The sequence below is a fragment of the Arachis hypogaea genome, chromosome 9 (genome assembly GCF_003086295.3).
Source record: "Arachis hypogaea cultivar Tifrunner chromosome 9, arahy.Tifrunner.gnm2.J5K5, whole genome shotgun sequence".
Lineage (NCBI taxonomy): Eukaryota > Viridiplantae > Streptophyta > Magnoliopsida > Fabales > Fabaceae > Arachis > Arachis hypogaea.
This window is the reverse complement of record NC_092044.1, coordinates 52,469,147-52,476,555: the sequence shown is the minus strand read 5'-3', so window position 1 is coordinate 52,476,555 and position 7,409 is coordinate 52,469,147. Positions and strand designations below refer to the sequence as shown.

General features: G+C 41.7%; 1 non-coding gene across 1 annotated transcript; it reads right to left on the bottom strand.

Moving 5' to 3' along the window:
• Window positions 1–1,255: 1,255 nt before the first annotated feature.
• Window positions 1,256–1,363, bottom strand: LOC112714072 (small nucleolar RNA R71). Its single transcript, XR_003159028.1, has one exon. It is a non-coding gene; the product is annotated as a small nucleolar RNA R71 (small nucleolar RNA).
• Between the last annotated feature and the right edge of the window lie 6,046 nt (window positions 1,364–7,409).

Below are 7,409 nucleotides of genomic sequence, written 5' to 3'. Positions count from 1 at the left end.
TGTGCACCATTCTGGGCGTTTAACGCCAGGATGGCACAAGAGGGAAGATTTTGTTTTCAATGCAAATTTTTTTCAAGTTTTCAAAATCTTCTCAAAATCAAATCTTTTTCAAATCATATCTTTTCAATCAAATCTTTTTCAAATTCAATTTCTTTCTATTTTCAAAGATACTTGCTATCAATTAATGATTTGATTCAACATTTCAAGTATGTTGCCTTTTCTGTTAAGAAAGGTTTAATGTTTGAATCATATCTTTTCTTGATAGCCAAGTCATTAATTTTCAAAATCAAATTTTTTTAAAATGTTTTTCAAATCATATCTTCTCAATCACATTTTTTTAAAACCAATCATATCTTCTTAACCACATCTTTTTCAAAATAACTTTCAATCAAATCTTTTTTATTTCTAATTTCAAATTCTTTTTCAAAAATCACTTGATTTCTTTCCCACTTTTATTTTCGAAAATCAATTAGTGTTTTTCAAAATGTTTTCAAAATCTTTTACTTGATTTTCGAAAATTACTTCCCTTCTTCTCACATCCTTCTATTTATGGACTAACACTATTCCTTAATGCAAAATTTGAACTCCATCTTCTGTGATAAGTTCGAATTTTCTACTTCTGCCTTCTATTTTTCTTTTCCTCTGACACCTTAAGGAATCTCTATACTGTGACATAGAGGATTCCACATTTTCTTGTTCTCTTCTCTTTCTTATGAGCAGGAGCAAGGACAAAAGCATTCTTGTTGAGGCTGATCCTGAACCTGAAAGGACCTTGAAGCGAAAGCTAAGAGAAGCTAAGGCACAATTCTCTGTAGAGGACCTAACAGAAATCTTCAAAGAAGAAGAACACATGGCAGCCGAAAACAACAACAATGCCAACAATGCAAGGAAGGTGCTGGGTGACTTTACTGCACCTACTCCCGACTTCTATGGGAGAAGCATCTCTATCCCTGCCATTGGAGCAAACAACTTTGAGCTTAAGCCTCAATTAGTTTCTCTAATGCAACAGAATTGCAAGTTCCATGGACTTCCATTGGAAGATCCTCATCAGTTTTTAGCTGAGTTCTTACAAATCTATGACACTGTCAAGACTAATAGGGTTGACCCTGAGGTCTACAGACTTATGCTATTCCCTTGTGCTGTAAGAGACAGAGCTAGAATATGGTTGGATTCACAACCTAAAGAAAGCCTGAACTCTTGGGAAAAGCAAGTCAATGCCTTCTTGGCAAAGTTCTTTCCACCTCAAAAATTGAGTAAGCTTAGAGTGGAAATCCAAACCTTTAGACAGAAGGAAGGAGAATCCCTCTATGAAGCTTGGGAAAGATACAAACAACTAATCAGAAAGTGTCCCTCTGATATGCTTTCTGAATGGAGCATCATTAGAATTTTCTATGATGGTTTCTCTGAACTATCCAAGATGTCTTTGGATAGCTCTGCTGGAGGATCTCTTCATCTGAAGAAGACGCCTGCAGAAGCTCAAGAACTGATTGAAATGGTTGCAAATAACCAATTCATGTACACTTCTGAAAGGAATCCTGTGAACAATGGGACTAGTCAGAAGAAAGGAGTTCTTGAGATTGACACTCTGAATGCCATATTGGCTCAGAATAAAATATTGACTCAACAAGTCAATATGATTTCTCAAAGTCTGTCTGGAATGCAAAATGCACCAAGCAGTACTAAAGAAGCTTCATCTGAGGAAGAAGCTTATGATCCTGAGAACCATTCAATGAAAGAGGTGAATTACATGGGAGAACCCTATGAGAACACCTATAATTCTTCATGGAGAAATCATCCAAATTTCTCATGGAAGGATCAACAGAGACCTCAACAAGGTTTCAACCATAATAATGGGGGAAGAAACAGGTTTAGCAATAGCAAGCCTTTCCCATCATCTTCTCAGCAACAGACAGAGAGTTCTAAGCAGAATACCTCTGACTTAGCAACCATGGTCTCTGATCTAATCAAAACCACTCAAAGTTTCATGATTGAAACAAGGTCCTCCATTATAAACTTGGAGGGACAAGTGGGTCAGCTGAGCAAGAAAATTACTGAACTCCCTCCTAGTACTCTTCCAAGCAATACAGAAGAAAATCCAAAAGGAGAGTGCAAAGCCATCAACATGGCCGAATTTAGAGAGGAGGAAGAGGCAGTGAACGCCACTGAGGAAGACCCCAATGGACGTCCATTGGCCTCCAATGAGTTCCCCAATGAGGAACTATGGGAATCTGAGGCTCAAAATGAGACCATAGAGATTCCATTAAACTTACTTCTGCCATTCATGAGCTCTGATGAGTATTCTTCCTTTGAAGAGGATGAGTATGTCACTGAAGAGCAAGTTGCTAAATACCTTGGAGCAATCATGAAACTAAATGACAAGTTATTTGAAAATGAGACTTGGGAAGATGAACCCCCTTTGCTCACCAAGGAACTGGATGACTTGTCTAGGCAGAAACTGCCTCAAAAGAGACAGGATTCTAGGAAGTTTTCAATACCTTGTACCATAGGCACCATGACCTTCAAGAAGGCCTTGTGTGACTTAGGGTCAAGTGTAAACCTCATGCCTCTCTCTGTAATGGAGAAGTTAGGGATCTTTGAGGTGCAAGCTGCAAAAATCTCACTAGAGATGGCAGACAATTCAAGAAAACAAGCCTATGGACTTGTAGAGGATGTTCTGGTAAAAGTTGAAGACCATTTCATCCCTGCTGATTTCATAGTCCTAGAGACTGGGAAGTGCATGGATGAATCCATCATCCTTGGCAGACCCTTCCTAGCCACAGCAAGGGCTGTGATTGATGTTGATAGAGGAGAATTGATCATTCAAGTGAATGAATAATCCTTTGTGTTTAAGGCTCAAGGATATCCCTCTTTCACCATGGAGAGGAAGCATGAAGAGCTTCTCTCAAAACAGAGCCAAACAGAGCCCCCCACAGTCAAACTCTAAGTTTGGTGTTGGGAGGCCACAACCAACTTCTAAGTTTGGTGATGAACCCCCACATTCAAACTCTAAGTTTGGTGTTGGGAGGTTCCAAGATTGCTCTGAGTATTTCTGAGGCTCCATGAGAGCCCTCTGTCAAGCTACTGACTTTAAAGAAGCGCTTGTTGGGAGGCAACCCAATGTTATACTTTATCTATTTTCCTTTGTTATTTTATGTTCTTTTGTAGGTTGATGATCATGAGAAGTCACAAAATCAATTGAAAAAGCAAAAACAGAATGAAAAACAAAAAGAAAAACAGCACACCCTGGAGGAGAGCGTGCTGGCATTTAAACGCCAGTGAGGCTAGCTGTTGGGCGTTTAACGCCCAGTCTGGCACCATTCTGGGCGTTTAACGCCAGAAAGGGGCACCAGACTGGTGTTAAACGCCAGAAAAGGGCAAGAAGCTGGCGTTAAATGCCAGAAATGGGCACCAGCCTGGCGTTTAACGCCATAAATGGCTAAAAACGCATTTTTGCATGCCATTTGGTGCAGGGATGACTTTTCCTTGACACCTCAGGATCTGTGGACCCCACAGGATCCCCACCTACCCCATCACTCTCTCTCTTCTTCACCCATTCACCAATCACCTCAACACCTCTTCCCCAAAAACCCTTCACCTATCAAATCCCATCTTTCTCTTCACCACTCACATCCATCCTTCATAAAACCCCACCTACCTCACCCTTCAAATTCAAACCACTTTCCCTCCCAAACCCACCCATACATAGCCGAACATTAACCCTCCCCCTCTCCTATATAAACCCATCTTCACTCCTTCATTTTCACATAACCTAAACACTACCTCTTCCCCTTTTTGGCCGAACACAAAGCCATTCCCTTCTTTCTTATTTCTTCTTCTTCTACTCTCTTCTTTCTTATTTTGCTCGAGGACGAGCAAACCCTTTAAGTTTGGTGTGGTAAAAGCATTGCTTTTTGTTTTTCCATAACCATTTATGGCATCCAAGGCCGGAGAAACCTCTAGAAAGAGGAAAGGGAAGGCAAAAGCTTCTATCTCCGAGTCATGGGAGATGGAGAGATTCATCTCAAGGGTGCATCAAGACCACTTCTATGAAGTTGTGGCCTTGAAGAAGGTGATCCCCGAGGTCCCTTTCTCACTCAAAAAGAGTGAATATCCGGAGATCCGACATGAGATCCGAAGAAGAGGTTGGGAAGTTCTTACCAACCCCATTCAACAAGTCGGAATCTTAATGGTTCAAGAGTTCTATGCCAATGCATGGATCACCAAGAACCATGATCAAAGTGTGAACCCGGATCCAAAGAATTATCTTATTATGGCTCGGGGGAAATACTTGGATTTTAGTCCGGAAAATGTAAGGTTGGCATTCAACTTGCCCATGATGCAAGGAGATGAACATCCTTACACTAGAAGGGTCAACTTTGATCAAAGGTTGGACCAAGTCCTCACAGTCATATGTGAAGAGGACGCCCAATGGAAGAGAGATTCAAGAGGGAAGCCGGTTCAATTGAGAAGGCATGACCTCAAACCCGTGGCTAGAGGATGGTTGGAGTTTATCCAACGCTCAATCATTCCCACTAGCAACCGGTCTGAAGTTACTATAGACCGGGCTATCATGATTCATAGCATCATGATTGGAGAAGAAATAGAAGTTCATGAGGTTATATCTCAAGAACTTTATAAGGTGGCGGACAAGTCTTCTACCTTGGCAAGGTTAGCCTTCCCTCATCTCATTTGTCACCTCTGTTATTCGGTTGGAGTTGACATAGAGGGAGACATCCCTATTGATGAGGACAAGCCCATCACTAAGAAGAGGATGGAGCACACAAGAGACCCCACTCATCATGAGATCCCTGAGATACCTCAAGGGATGCACTTTCCTCCACAAAACTATTGGGAGCAACTAAACACCTCCCTAGGAGAATTGAGTTCCAACATGGGACAACTAAGGGTGGAACATCAAGAACACTCCATCATCCTCCATGAAATTAGAGAAGATCAAAGAATCATGAGAGAGGAGCAACAAAGACAAGGAAGAGACATTGAGGAGCTCAAGCACTCCATAGGATCTTCAAGAGGAAGAAAGAGCCGCCATCACTAAGGTGGACCCGTTCTTTAATTTCCTTGTTCTTTATTTTCCTGTTTTTCGAATTTTAGTGCTTATGTTTGTCTATGTTTGTGTCTTGTGATCATTAGTGTCTTAGTGTCTATGCCTTAAAGTTATGAATGTCCTATGAATCCATCACCTTTCTTGAATGAAAAATGTTCTTAATTGAAAAAGAAAAGAATTGCATGAATTTTGAATTTTATAACAGTTTGATTATTTTGATGTGGTGGCAATCTTAAGAACCCTGGACACCTCTAATTGGGGACTCTAGCAAAACTGAGTCACAATCTGAAAAGGTTCACCCAATTATGTGTCTGTGGCATGTATGTATCCGGTGGTAATACTGGAAGACAGAGTGCTTTGGGCCACGGCCAAGACTCAATAAGTAGCTATGTTCAAGAATCATCATACTTAACTAGGAGAATCAATGACACTATCTGGATTCTGAGTTCCTAAAGAAGCCAATCATTCTGATACACGATGCATGGTTGATCGCCTGACAACCGAGTGCTCGCCTGACAACCGAGCCAGCCATTCCGTGAGATCAGAGTCTTCGTGGTATAGGCTAGAACTGATGGTGGCATTCAAGAGAATCCGGAAGGTCTAACCTTGTCTGTGGTATTCTGAGTAGGATTCAATGACTGAATGACTGTGACGTGCTTCAAACTCCTGAGGGCGGGGCGTTAGTGACAGACGCAAAAGAATCACTGGATTCTATTTCGGCCTGATTGAGAACCGACAGATGGATAGCCGTGCCGTGACAGGGTGCGTTGAACATTTCCACTGAGAGGATGGGAGGTAGCCACTGACAACGGTGAAACCCTTGCTTAAGCTTGCCATGGAAAGGAGTAGGAAGGATTGGATGAAGACAGTAGGAAAGCAGAGAGACGGAAGGGACAAGCATCTTCATATGCTTATCTGAAATTCCTACCAATGAATTACATAAGTATCTCTATCTTTATCTTTATGTTTTATTCGTATATCATCATTCATATCCATTTGAGTCTGCCTGACTAAGATTTACAAGGTGACCATAGCTTGCTTCATACCAACAATCTCTGTGGGATCGACCCTTACTCGCGTAAGGTTTATTACTTGGACGACCCAGTACACTTGCTGGTTAGTTATGCGAAGTTGTGTTTATGCCATGGTATTGAACACCAAGTTTTTGGATTCATCACCGGGGATTATTTGTGTTGTGAAAAGTATTGATCACAATTTCGTGCACCAGCAGCCCAAGCCTACAGAGAGAAGGGCAGTTCCCTTTAAGATAAGATGGCCTCACTCAAAGATAAGATAAGATAACTAACTTATCTTATCTAAGAAGGCCGCCCTACACCATTATAAATACACTGGAGCACCCAGGTATAACTCATACTCTGATTCTACTAAAAGACTGCTTAATACCCTTGCTAACTTAAGCATCGGAGTCCCTTGCAGGTACCAACAACTCCGACCAGTACAGAAGATCTCATCCGAGATCGACCTTCAGTTTCAGGTAACCCTCGAAACATTGGCGCCGTTGCCGGGGAACCTAGAAGTCATCCTATAGTCATGGCAGACGACCATGATAACGACCACAATTAAGATCTAGAGGATAGAACACCGCACAAAATTGCAGACACTACACCAAAGGATACTCCTCGACTTAACAACGAAAAGAATTCAAACACAGGAGCCATGGAGGTGCTTCAAGGCCGTTTAAAACAACTTGAAGAAGAAGCCCTACATCAACGAGAGGCCGAGAAAGACCTACAAAAGGAAATAAGGTGATGCCGGGAATTAGAAGACAAACTCCTAAAATTCGAAGCTGATCTCAAGACCAAAACTAACTGATCCCCTCATGAGAACAGCTCCCGCAAGGAACAAGATCCATTCACCAAGGAGATCATGAAGACCAAAATCCCAAAAGACTTTAAACTCCCATATATGACTTTGTACAACGGCACTACGGATCCCGGCCATCATCTCAGTAATTTCAGAAGTAGAATGTACCTCACCGACGCCTCAGATGCAGTTTGTTGCAAAGCCTTTCCGACTACTTTAACAAAGATGGCAATAAGATGGTTCGAAAATTTACCTCCCAGTTCCATCTCGAGTTTCCACGACTTGGCTAAAAAGTTTTTGGCCAGATTCTCCATCTAAAAGGGCAAGGCTAAGCATGCCCCAAGTCTATTAGGAATCAGGCAAGGGGAACGGGAAAGTCTTTGCAACTACATGGAAAGATTCAACAAAACATGCCTGGACATACAAATCCTACCAACTGAGACTGCCATTATGGGCCTCATCAATGGCTTACGAGAGGGACCTTTTAGCCAATCTATTTCAAAAAAATACCCCGCATCTC